At 39.6% G+C, this 13,471-nt stretch overlaps 1 non-coding gene across 1 annotated transcript; it reads right to left on the reverse strand.

The window, feature by feature from the left end:
• Positions 1–1,494: 1,494 nt before the first annotated feature.
• Positions 1,495–1,680, reverse strand: LOC132369413 (U2 spliceosomal RNA). The gene has a single exon (XR_009504390.1). It is a non-coding gene; the product is annotated as a U2 spliceosomal RNA (small nuclear RNA).
• Between the last annotated feature and the right edge of the window lie 11,791 nt (positions 1,681–13,471).

The following is a 13,471-nucleotide window of genomic DNA, read 5'->3' on the forward strand; positions in this document are numbered from 1 at the left end:
CAAGTGGAATTTCAGAATTTAAATATCAGTGTATTGACACGGAAGATCTTTGCAACTTTTGCTGTCTACAGAAAACAACTTTGGTTTACAGTACAAAAGCCATGCAGCCAAAATGGTAGGACAGAGTTCACTGACATGTTTATTTAGGGCACACCTCACCCCTTTGCTTTTGACATTGAACCAAAAGTAGGTCACAGTAGGCAAAATATTAAAAGAAAATATAGATATTTACTTTTAGTGTCCTTGATGGTACATACGTTTGGCACTAGTTAACTGTACAGAGGGCAGCAGGAGGGCACAGATCCTTTCTGCAGGTTAAGGGAAAGAAGGCAGAAGGAAGGAAAGATTAAGAAGGGCAATTGCCGAAGACAAGCTTTGTCTAGTTTGAAGTGGATGGTGTATCACTAAAAACCTGAACCAAAGTTTTTTGGTTTGGTTTCGTTTTTTGTTGTTATGTTGTTAGGGGAAATGAAGGAATCCTGTGATTCTTTTTTTTGGCCACTTTAGGTCCTTGTTGCTGCGCGCAGGCTTTCTCTAGCTGCAGTGAGCGGGGGCTACTCTTCGCTGCGGTGCTTGGGCTCTAGATGTCCGGGCTTCAGTAGTTGTGGCACGCAGACTCAGTAGTTGTGGCTCTCGGACTTGGTTGCTCCACTGCATGTGGGATCTTCCCGGACCAGGGCTCGAACCCGCATCCCCTGCATCTGCAGGCAGATTCCCAACCACTGTGCCACCAGGGAAGTCCAGAACCCTATGATTATTAAGGCGTAGCAATTCATTGGGGTGTAAACATGAAGCTGTTTAACTGCTCCCTGCCTCCTCTGGTAAAATCCCCCCTTTACTCTGGGCAGTGAACTCCCTTATCTTTATGATAAACTCCATCTAATTCCATAACTTCCCAGTCTTATCTCTAATGCTCAGCCCTATTCATATTCAAACTTCAATCTCACAAACAAAGCAATACAAAACTTCAATGTCAACCTAGTGGGAGAGGGGATGGGAGATATGTCTGCTCTCACACCCCCGTCTTCACCCCTTTCCCAGACAGAAGCACCCTCGGTTTGGAGGGTGAAATGAGAATCTCCTCCCTTGGCTCCTTTGGACAGGGGGCAGTAGGTGCTACCACTGAGGTTGCTGCTGCTTCTCTAACGCCAGCAGATTTTCTTCCCCCTCTAGAGCTGCCTGTGTTGGCTCTCCCTAAGTCACATGTCCCGGCCCACAGTCTCCTGACAGAGGGTCTGGCTCAGGCTCAGCCTCTTCTCTCCCTCAGCCCAAGTGGTCCTCTTGTCTAACATTCTCTTGGATGTGAAACTGGCAAGATGGCTCAAGCTCAGCTACTTTGTCTACTCCACTTACAGGAAATCCTATCCTTGCAGTACAAATGGTGGAAATGTAGTCTGGAGCCTCTTTAAGAGTGAATTAGGGAAAAAAAAAGGGAATTAGAGCACTTTGTAGGAGGCAAGGGGAACAATAGAAAACAATCTGTCACTAACTCAAAAGACAGGCACCATCCCTGGAAGTAATGCAATTCCAAGCTGAGGCATGGAGCCGATTAATTAAGCTACCAATCCATCTCCTAACTCCAAACATTAATGCCCAGTGCACAGATAAAGAATACATCAGGTGCTTTAATTGGTAAGACAGATACTACGTTTGATTTTAGCTAATAGACAGAGAAGAGATAACAGTTCTACTTAAGCCACACCCATTCCCTTTCACACTTGTGGTGGAAGCTGATACCTTCAGAGCCCCCCACCCCTCTCCAGTGCACCAAATCTTACGTTGATATTGCTCTAGCTTGATACAATGCTCCTGAAGAAACATCTTCCTCACTGAAAATCAGTTTTGATGTCTTGTTCCTGAGACCTTCTCCAAACACCTCCCTTATTTACTTACTCACTAAACTTAATTGATCAACTCCATCTTCTCAGCTCCCATATTTTCTGTACACCTTGGGGAGTCAAGGGACAACTCTGGGACTCAAGTTGATAGACTGTCTTTTTTTTACTTTTTATTATGAGAATTTCTAAGCATTAACAAAAGTAGAAAGAATAGTATGACAAACTGGCATGTTCTCAACACCCAGCTCAACAATTAACAACTCATGACTAAGCTATACCCCAACCTACCTTCCCTTCCACCTGGACCATGTGTCTAAAATAAAAGAACTCTTTTTGTTGTTTTAAAAATAACTGCAGGGGTTTCCCTGGTGGTCCAGTGGTTAAGAATCCGCCTTCCAATGCAGGGGACGAGGGTTCGATCCCTGGTCAGGGAACTAAGATCTCACATGCCACGGGGCAACTAAGCCCACGTGCTGCAACTACTGAGCCCGGGCGCTCTGGAGCCCATGCGCTCTAACTAGAGAGAAGCCCGTGCGCCACAACTAGAGAGAAGCCCGCGCACCACAACAAAGAGCCTGCAGGCCGCAACAAAAGATCCCGTGTGCCACAACTGAGACCCGACACAGCCAAAAATAAATAAATAAATAAATAAATAAAGGTCTAAATCTTAAAACTTAAAAAACTGCAGTACTGTCAACACACCTAAAAAATAAATAGCAATTCTTAATTATCATTAAATATCTAGTCCATTTTCAGATTTCTACAGTGGTCTCATAAATTGGAATCCTAACCAGGTTTATCTTTTGTATTTGATTAAAACATTTATTGCATGAATCAGATTATACTAGGTTATGCTGTGGTAGCAAATAGCTCCAAAATCACAGTGGCTTATGACAACTTGGGTTTCTTTCCTGCTCACGTGAATTTCCACTGTGAGTCAGCTCTGCATCCTCTTCACTCTTGGCCATGGGCTGAAGAAACAGTCCCTATTTGGGATACACCCACTTCCTGGCAGATGGAAATGATGAATGGTTGAAACACAATGACTTTTAAAACTTCTGCTCAAAAGTTACAACCATCACATCTGCTCACATTTCATTGGTCAAAGAGTGTCACATGGCCAAAGCCAATGTCAGAGGAGAGAAGGGAAGAATAAGTCTCCCACAGGAGAGGACAGCAAATACTGGGAGTAATACAATCTATCATACCTTGTAAGTCCCTTTTAATTTATGGGTTCCCTTTCTCAACTTTTTTTTTTTTTTTTCCAATTTACTAGCTGAAGGAGTTGGGTCATTTATGCTGTAGAATTTCCTATATTCTGGATTTTGCTAATTGCATCCCTGTGCACATTTATTCAACATGTTGCTTTGTCACCTCTACTTCTTCTAAACCTGTGTTTAAATATAGAGGCATTATCAGATGCAGGTTCAAATTTTGGCCAAGTATATTTTCTAGGTGATCATGTGTGTTATGTTAATTATCTCTTGCATAACAAATCATCCCAAAATTTGGTGGCTTAAAACAACAATAATCATGTATTATCTCATGGTTTCTGTAGATCAGGGATTCAGAGAGGGCACAGGGGGATAGCTTGTCTCTACTTTATGATTTCTGGGGTCTAGCTGGAAAATTCAAAGGCTGGAGGACTAAAATCCTCTGAAGGCTTGACTGAGGCAGAAGTTTGTTCAAGGTGGCTCACTCACTTGGTTAGCAAGTTGGCGTTGGTAAATTGGTCTTTCCTCTGTGGGCCTGTCTACAGGGCTGCTTGAGCATCCTCACAACGTGGTGGCTGACTTCCCCCAGAGTGATTGATCCAAAAGACCAAACACTGAAGCAGCATTGCCTTCTATGACCTAACTTATGAATTGATACACTGACACTTCCATTGGTCACAAAATCGGCCCTTATTCACTGTGGAATGTCTACACAAAGGCATGAATACCAAGAGAGAAGGTTCACTGGGGGCCATCTTGGAGGCTGGCTACTATACGTATCAAGTAGTTTTTGATGTGAAAATAATAATTAGGAACAATCTATATCATGTTATGTGAGACAATGGTTTCTAGCATTTGGGATGTCATGATCCAGTAGGATTTCAGGCGGGAAATAGGGCCTAAATGGAACTATTAGATCTTTATTTTACCATGTAAAGCCACTTAGAAAGTAATCTGTTAATTCTACCATTATCATTTTTATCATTTTTTTTTTAAAAAAGGCCTTTTTCATACAGAAGTAGATTATCTCAGAATGAAGAATGATCATTTTAGATGTGAAGCATAGAGAACTCTCCTAAACTGCTGGTGGGAATGTACATTGGGAATCCACTTGGAAAACATTCTATAGTCCAGTTGAGAATTCACATACTCTGTCACCCAACAATTCCACTCTTAGCTATACACCCTAAAGAAATGTATACATACACACCCATAATCATGTATAAGAATGTTTACGGCAGCATGTGGAACCTAGAAAAATGGTACAGATGAACCAGTTTGCAGGGCAGAAATAGAGACACAGATGTAGAGAACAAATGTATGGACACCAAGGGGGGAAAGTGGTGGGGGGGTAGGGGGGGGTGGTGTGATGAATTGGGAGATTGGGATTGACATATATACACTAATATGTATAAAATGGATAACTAGGGCTTCCCTGGTGGCGCAGTGGTTGAGAATCTGCCTGTCAATGCAGGGTACACGGGTTCGAGCCCTGGTCTGGGAAGATCCCACATGCCGTGGAGCGGCTGGGCCCGTGAGCCACAATTACTGAGCCTGCACGTCTGGAGCCTGTGCTCCGCAACAGGAGAGACTGCGATAGTGAGAGGCCTGCGCACCGCGATGAAGAGTGGCCCCTGCTTGCCACAGCTGGAGAAAGCCCTCGCACAGAAATGAGGACCCAACACAGCCATAAATAAATAAATAAATAAATAAAAATTTTAAAAAAATGGATAACTAATAATAACCTGCTGTATAAAAAAATAAATAAAATTAAATTAAAAAATTAAAAAAAAAGAATGTTTACAGCAGCTTGTTAATAATAGTCCTGAATTGGAAGCAAACCAAATGCCCATCAACAGTAGCATAGATATACAAATTGATGTATATTCACGCTGTATGATTCCATTTATATATATTCCCCAAACAAGCCATACTGAAGTATAATGCTTTGGGATGCAAGCATAAATTTTTTTCAAAAAAAAAAAGACCAAGATTATGATTATTATAAAGGTCAAGCCATGGTTACCTTTTGGGGGAGGGAGGGTTTTCTGATTTTGAAGAGACACAGGTGGAGAGGGCTGGGGTGTTGGCAATGTTTTATTTATTGACCTGAGTGATAGTTGCACAGATATTGCTTTGATAACTCTTTAAGTGGCACATTTAATGTTTTTTCTGTCTGTGTCTATATTTTACCATAAAAAGGGAGTTTTAAGAAGGAAAATAATAGTCTCTTTAATTAAAAATTTTAACTTTAGGGGAAACCTAAAAAAAAAAAAAAAGACCATCTGTTCTTTCTCGGCTCCATCATCCCCCTCCCACCCCTTTTTCCATACGGGGTGTTGGCGGGATCTCTGCTAGTTTCAGCACTGACAGCTTCACACGAGACACTTTCACATGTCCCTGACTCGGTGGAGCAGGAATGGATGTGGTTACACACACACACACACACACACACACACTTACACGTGAAGCTTCCCTCCCGGTGCTTCAAGAAGAGGAAGTACCTTCTCTTCCCTGGTTGGTGAGAAGAGGGAATAACCTCTCCTCAAGGACTCTGCAGCCCCCCACACCTCCTGCCAAAAGTCCCCCACTTGTTCCCAGGCGGTCTGGGCAGGAATGACAGCAGACTTGACGGCTCTTCTGATGGGCACCGTCAGCTCACCCTGCCAGCAGCCCCAGTGCCTGGCAGTGCCCCAGACTAAGGCTGAATGGTGCTTCATGCTATGGTTCTCAGCAGTGGGCCTGAATAGATCATTTTAGTACTGGGCACTTTACAGCATCTTGTTACAGCACTGTTGATGGAGCATCTAGTATATGACAGGGATTTTGCTAGTTGTTTCACTTCATGCAGTGCTTTACAATTTACAATATTTTATTTCATGCTCATAACAATCCTATGTAACAGGTGGAAGATATCTAATTATTTCCGCTTTTCATATGGGTCATTGAGTCTCTAAGGTTTGAGTGTCTTAGGTAAAACCACTCTAAAGGGCTAGTCATACCTCTGAATACTTGCCATACCCACAGCTTCATGGTAGAAAAGTAGCCCTGGGTGGTTCCTCAGACAGGGTTTGTTTAATGCTATCTCCTGACCCATCTCCCACCCCCAGTCCACAGCCGATTTTGCCAGAAGTGGTTGCTTGATTCAAGGACAGCCAAGCTATAGGGCCGAGATATATGGGATGGCCTGGAGAAACAGATCTGCCCAAACAGGAATAATGGTGATAAGGTAGATAATTAGATTATCTCAGAAACATTTCGTGAGAAATACAAATTAGGTGTTGGAAAAGCTACAAGACACCAGAGATGAGAAAATTCTGCACAGATACCACAGGCAGTAGGAATCAGTAAACAGAGATTATGAGTAAGAGTAATATAACTGTGCATAGAAAGGACACTTTTGAAGGGCAGTTTGATAGTACCTATCAAAATAGTAAAAGCAGAAATGTTTTGATACAGCAATTCCATTTATAAGAATATATCGTGCAGAAATACTTAAATAAGCAGGCAAGGTTTTATGTACCAGGATGTGTACTGCAATATTATTCATAGTAACAAAAAACTGTAGACAACCCAAATGTACATCTTTGGGGAAATGATTAAATAAATTATGTTATTAGTATCTAATGAAATGCTATGCAGCTATTAAAAAGAATGAGCTATGTGTTACAAGGAGAAATGATATCCTTAACATATTATGTAATGAATAAAAATTTGTAAAATAATATTCATAGCATTTTCTAAGAATTTTATAAACAACTATAAATATATGTAAAACATGTATATGTAATAGATATACATTCACATGTACCTCATATATATATTTGTATGTGCATAGAAAAATGTCTAAAACGTTATATAACAATATATTAACAGTGATTATCCTTTAAAGAATAGGAGCACTATGGTAGTTCTAAAGTATGTCTACAAGTACTTCAGTACTCCTGTCTCCAAAAGGTGAGGACCAATTTCCCTCCCCTTGAGTGTGGCCTGGATTTGGTGTGTGTCTGTGTGTGATTCCTGAGATTAGGTCATACAAGACTTTCAGCCTCCTCCTTGCCATCTTTTGGATCACTCACCCTGGGCATAACTAACTTCCACCTTGTGAAAACACCCAGCAGCCCTGTGGTAAGGTCCACGTGGTAAAGAACTGAGGCCTCCTGCCAACAACCAGCACTAACTTGCCAGGTGTGTGGGTGGATCCCACCTTGTTAGCGGATCTTGCAGCCCCAGTCAAGCCTTCAGATGACTGCAATCCCTGCTGGCGCCATGACTGCAATTTGCGAAAGACTCTGAGCTGAGAACCACCCAGCTAAGCCACTTTAGATTACTGACCCACAGAAGCTGTGTGAGATAATAAATATTTATTGTTTTAGGCCGTTACATTTTGGGGATAATTTTTTATGCAGCAACAGACAACTAATAATATTTTATGCAGCAACAGACAACTAAAATGAAGAGAAGAAGGGTAACGGAGAACAATTTACTGTAAAAATTTTACTCTAAATTTTTTTTATATTCCTCTTCATTGTTTACATTTTTATGATTAGCATTTATGATTTTTAAATTAAAAAACTTTAAGTCGAAAAGGGCAATCTTTATGGAAAAGTACTAGCTCACATTGGCTAGGCCTAGAAAGAATAATATATATTTCAAAAAGCATGTAAGAAACTCAATGACTAGTACTGGTGACTGCACATATAAACAGGCCAAAAATATAAAAATATCTCCTCTCAGTGATATAAAACATAAAACTTTGCCAGTCTTCGATCATTATGTTTTTCTAACTAAATATTATCCAGTCATCCCTGACTTGCAAAGGAGAAAACCACAGAAGGGCATTTCTCTCTGTTGTACAAATATTTATGTTTGTGTTAACAAAGGACAAAGGACCCCTTTCTGATTTTTTTTCTTAGAGAACCAGTACTTATATTGGCAGCTTTGATTAATGGTAATGCCACTAGTTAAGACACCAGTTAAAGAAGTTAAGTAAGTATTTAACATCTGCTTCTTTCTCATCAACTCCACAGCCTTCCTCTGGGTTGTACCCATTAGAACTTCAGTTTTTGTCTTCTGTTCACATCATTTTTTATCTCTGCAGTCCTTGGACAAACCCAGAAAGTCAGTCTAACCAGGTTGCAAAGTCAGAACTTCCTAAAAAAATACCATTGACTTAACAACGTCCCCTGTTCATAGTTACATTTAATTCCCTTTGAGCTAATGGCACCAGGGAACTGATGTCTGAATCCTGGAGCAAACATTCTCAACATTTTTTCCTCTCCATTTAAAAACATTCCTGGGACTTCCCTGGCGGTCCAGTGGTTGGGACTTCGCCTTCCAATGCAGGGGGTGCGGGTTCGATCCCTGGTCGGGGAGCTAGGATCCCACATGCCTCACAGCCAAAAGCCAAAACATAAAACAGAAGCAATATTGTAACAAATTCAATAAAGACTTTAAAAATGGTCCACATCAAAAAAAAAAAAATTTTAAAAAAATAAAATAAAATAAAATAAAAACACTCCTTAGCCCTTACAAAAGTTAAGGGCCCTAGAGTTTTTTATGTGAGTATTGTATGTGCTGTTATATGGATTTTATCCATGTACCAGATTTTTTAAAAGTAAATATTAATCTTGCCTGTTATATAAACTAAACATCTGTAATTTTCCATATGTAATGATACCATCAAGGGAGGAAGGAGTGTAAGAGAAGAAGGGGAAAAGTCATCAAAAAGAGAATGTTAGGCTAAGACAAAGGAATCTAGCTAGACCTAGACCGTCTGCCTCTGGAAAGTTAAACTGTTCAACTAGAATTACATCATCAAAGTTGGGGTGTTCAGGGCCATTCCAGTCACGGCCATTTCGGTTAACCACCCACGTAGTATAAAAACTGCTCTCAACCTGTTCTTATTCATTTTTAGTATCCAGGCTTAATTAGTGTTCAGACAGGAACTTGACAACTATTTGAGTCATTTAAAATATGTTAGTAAAATAATTGTCCCAACATCCTCCCCTAGTCCCCTTTGCTAACACAACCAAAGCATCCACTGTAACATTCCCCAAAGAGAGTCCAGATCTATACTGTTATGACTATGAAAAGCAGGTCTTTCGTATACTGACTGTTTTATGGTCTCATTTGGATTGTGGCGGGCAAATGAGAGTGAGATAAAGTCCAAACAAACTGGCTTTCAAATTCCCATGTTCGTGTGGATTTATTTGGTCCTTTGATGTGTTTTCTGTTTCTCTGTTGGAATGTTTCAAATATGCACTTAAGTCACCCATAGAAAAGGCTGTTAATGTAAATGGACGTGTGTTTAGAATGGGCTGTCATCTTAACCTTCCCAGAGATGCAAAACCCATAAAACACAAGGGGTCAATTGGAATTACCTCTTCTGTTTCTTCTTTTAAATATGAGAGTTTGCAGAGTTCAGGTTGCCCTTTCTTTCTTGTCTCTCTGTTTATTCAGGTGACTTAAATTTTGGCTGTTATAAGGCGGGGTTGACCCTCAACTGTAGGACATTCCTCTTAAAATTGAGTTTTGACTTCCATGCCTTACTGATTATTTTAAGAGTATGATTCTGAGTCTTTGATACTCTATCTTCATAGTGATTTCCATTAAAAAGAAAACATAGTAATATAGGAGTGTATAATCTGCAGTATTTGATCTCTTACTGTAAATGCTCTTTTCAAATTAAAAAAAAACATTTTGTCATAAAAGTGTTATAAAAGTAATACTAAAGAAACATTGAGAGGCGGGGGTGGGGAGGGGTGTGGGGATCATCTGTAATCTATAACACACACACAAGTGTTGCCAAAATAGACCTAATCAGAGGTGAGGTGGGGCATTGACCCATGCAAGCACTCCAGGTTGGTATATTGAAGCTGGCGAGAACTGGCAGCCCAGCAGCTCTAGAACCAATGGTGTTGTAAAAACGTAAGGACTGCCTTTTACATGTAATATAACATCACAAGCATTTTTAGGTACAGTCTTCACAAGAGGAGGAATTATATGGCTTCAAGTTTAGAATTTTTGTTTTTTAGTGTGTACTTAGAGAAATCAAAATCTAGCTATGTCATATCCACATCTTCAACTTTGGTTGAATACTTAAGGTCTTACCATTAGCAATGGAGTAGAAATGAGTCACAGTGAAAAAACCATTTTAGAAGCTTAAAGGATCATTCTCTCCTTACTGAAAATGACATCCCTCGTAGAAGCAGTTCTATGGTACACAACCGTGCTTTGCCTGAGACTTCTAGATAGAATCCGTATCGCAGGCATGCTTGAGTACCTACTTCAAGTCAAAATGTGAATCCCTGTCAGCATTCGTATATTCAGAGCAATAATATTGATACATACATAATGCTTTTAATGAACTTCCCAAAATTGTAAATAATCTTATGGATTAAGGGTGAGAATTATGGAACAGCCAAGAGAGCTCTTTAAAAAAAATGGGGCTTCACCCTGGGTAATACGAGGCATTCTGAAGGGATCACTTGAAGGTTTTTGAGGAAAAGAAATAGCATGATGCTGCCTCTCAATTTGATGGCACTGATTCACTTGGCCTCCTTAGTATCTCCTTTTCCACAATCTCATTTTAGTCATTTTTTGTTTCTGTTCTGGTGGGTTCAATTTCAGATCCTTGGTTAGGTTAGTTTGTTTGGTCCCCGCGTGATACTAATGAGGCCACAGAAATATGGACCATTTGGCTTTATGGAGAAAAGTATTTCTTAACAATAAACCCTTCTCTCCATTCCCTACCCCCCTATTCCACTCGAACCCTCAAGGTTGTGAGGTTGTGAGCAGCTGAACATGTTATACTAGGAGGCTTGGGGAAATAATAGAAAAAGCACAGATTCTGGAATCAGGTGAAACTGAAATCAAATCTACATATTAGATGGGACTCTTGGACAAATTACTTGACCTGTGTAAGCCTCAGATTTCTCATCTGAAAATTAAAGTTAATATCAAAATTTGTTATGAGAATTAGATAACACAAGTGCTGTGACACACAGCTGGTATATAACAGGCATTCAGTGATGCTATCTCTCTAATGTCAGTGCAATTTGCCAACTCTTTCTGGTGCTCCCCTTCTGAGTACATGGTAGGATTGCCCTTCAAGGTCCACTTTTGGTTGCCTGGGGCCATGGGACTGGTTCTAGCTATTGAGTTGTGAGCAAAAGCGATACATATTTGAAACTGCCAGTACAAGGTTCTTTCCTTTGATGTGATGACTGGCAACATTCAAGGTGGTGGTTTCTCTCAGCTTGGGTTCAATGACTGTAATGAGAAGAGTGTCCTGCTGACCCATGAAGGCTGAAGAGAATGAACAAGGAACAAATTTTGATATCTTCAGCCACTGAGATTTTAATATTGTGACTGTAGCATAACCCAACCTATCCTGTTGCTTTCCTCTACTTGAACAAGAAAGTATAAAAATGGAGAAAAGAGGACCGCAATTTAATTAGTGGATTGAGGAGACATCTGATAGGTTCTTTGATTTCACCCTGGTCAATATGGTGAAGTTATATTTCCAGACAGAAGCTAGAAATAGCTTTTCTGATGTTGGGAGTGAATCCATATTTCAGTCCAAATAGAGGAGCTTGAAGAAGCAGAGATATGAGGGCAAGCTATTTATGGTGTCATATACTAACCCTTCGGAAAGTCTTGACAAATCTCCTAGGGCTTTTAAGTAAATTTCAGATTTACTCTTGGATGAATCAACAACATTCTCTTCTCCTTACCCCCACCACCAGTCTTACTTAGAAAGCATTAAAATGTTCTTGAGTCGCAAAGAAACTAATCTACTATATTCATAAATGAAAATAAAGCAAGCATCTCTTGGAAATGAACATTTCTTTCCACCAAACAAAATAAACGTTCATCAAAATATTGCAATGTCCTGGAAAAGAAGAAGTAAAACTGTCACTGTTTGCAGATGACATGATACTATACATAGAGAATCCTAAAGATATCACCAGAAAACTACTCAAGCTAATCAGTGAATTTGGTAAAGTTACAGGATATAAAATTAATGCAAAGAAATCTCTTGCATTCCTATACACTAATGATGAAAAATCTGAAAGAGAAATTAAGGAAAAACTCCCATTTACCATTGCAACAAAAAGAATAAAATACCTAGGAATAAACCTACCTAGGGAGACAAAAGACCTGTATGTAGAAAACTATAAAACACTGATGAAAGAAATTAAAGATGATACAAACAGATGGAGAGATATACCATGTTCTTGGATTGGAAGAATCAATATTGTGAAAATGATTATACTACCCAAAGCAATCTACAGATTCAATGCAATCCCTATCAAATTACCAATGGCATTTTTTTTTTTTTTACAGAACTAGAACCAAAAAATCTTAAAATTTGTATGGAGACACAAAAGACCCCAAATAGCCAAAGCCGTCTTGAGGGAAAAAAACGGAGCTGGAGGAATCAGACTCCCTGACTTCAGACTATACTAGAAAGCTACAGTAATCAAGACAACATGGTACTGGCACAAAAACAGAAATATAGATCAATGGAACAGGATAGAAAGCCCAGAGATACACCCATGCACCTATGGTCAACTAATCTATGACAAAGGAGGCAAAGATATACAATGGAGAAAAGACAGTCTCTTCAATAAGTGGTGCTGGGAAAACTGGACAGCTACATGTAAAAGAATGATATTAGAACACTCCCTAACACCATACACAAAAATAAATTCAAAATGGATTAGAGACCTAAATGTAAGACTGGACACTATAAAGGAAAACATAGGAAGAACACTCTTTGACATAAATCACAGCAAGATCTTTTTGGATCCACCTCCTAGCATAATGGAAATAAAAACAAAAATAAACAAATGGGACCTAATGAAACTTCAAAGCTTTTGCAAAGCAAAGGAAACTACAAACAAGACAGAAAGACAACCCTCAGAATGGGAGAAAATATTTGCAAACGAATCAACGGACAAAGGATTAATCTCCAAAATATATAAACAGCTCATGCAGCTCAATATTAAAGAAACAAACAACCCAATCCAAAAATGGGCAGAAGACCTAAATAGACATTTCTCCAAAGAAGACATACAGATGGCCAAGAAGCACATGAAAAGATGCTCAACATCACTAATTATTAGAGAAATGCAAATCAAAACTACAATGAGGTATCACCTCACACCAGTTAGAATGGGCATCATCAGAAAATCTACAAACAACAAATACTAGAGAGGGTGTGGAGAAAAGGGAACCCTCTTGCATTGTTGGTGGGAATGTAAATTGATACAGTCACTATGGAGAACAGTATGGAGGTTCCTTAAAAAACTAAAAATAGAATTACCATATGACCCAGCAATCCCACTACTGGGCATATAACCAGAGAAAACCATAATTCAAAAAGACACATGCACCCCAGTGTTCATTGCA

Source organism: Balaenoptera ricei, chromosome 7 (assembly GCF_028023285.1).
Source record: "Balaenoptera ricei isolate mBalRic1 chromosome 7, mBalRic1.hap2, whole genome shotgun sequence".
NCBI classification, from domain to species: domain Eukaryota; kingdom Metazoa; phylum Chordata; class Mammalia; order Artiodactyla; family Balaenopteridae; genus Balaenoptera; species Balaenoptera ricei.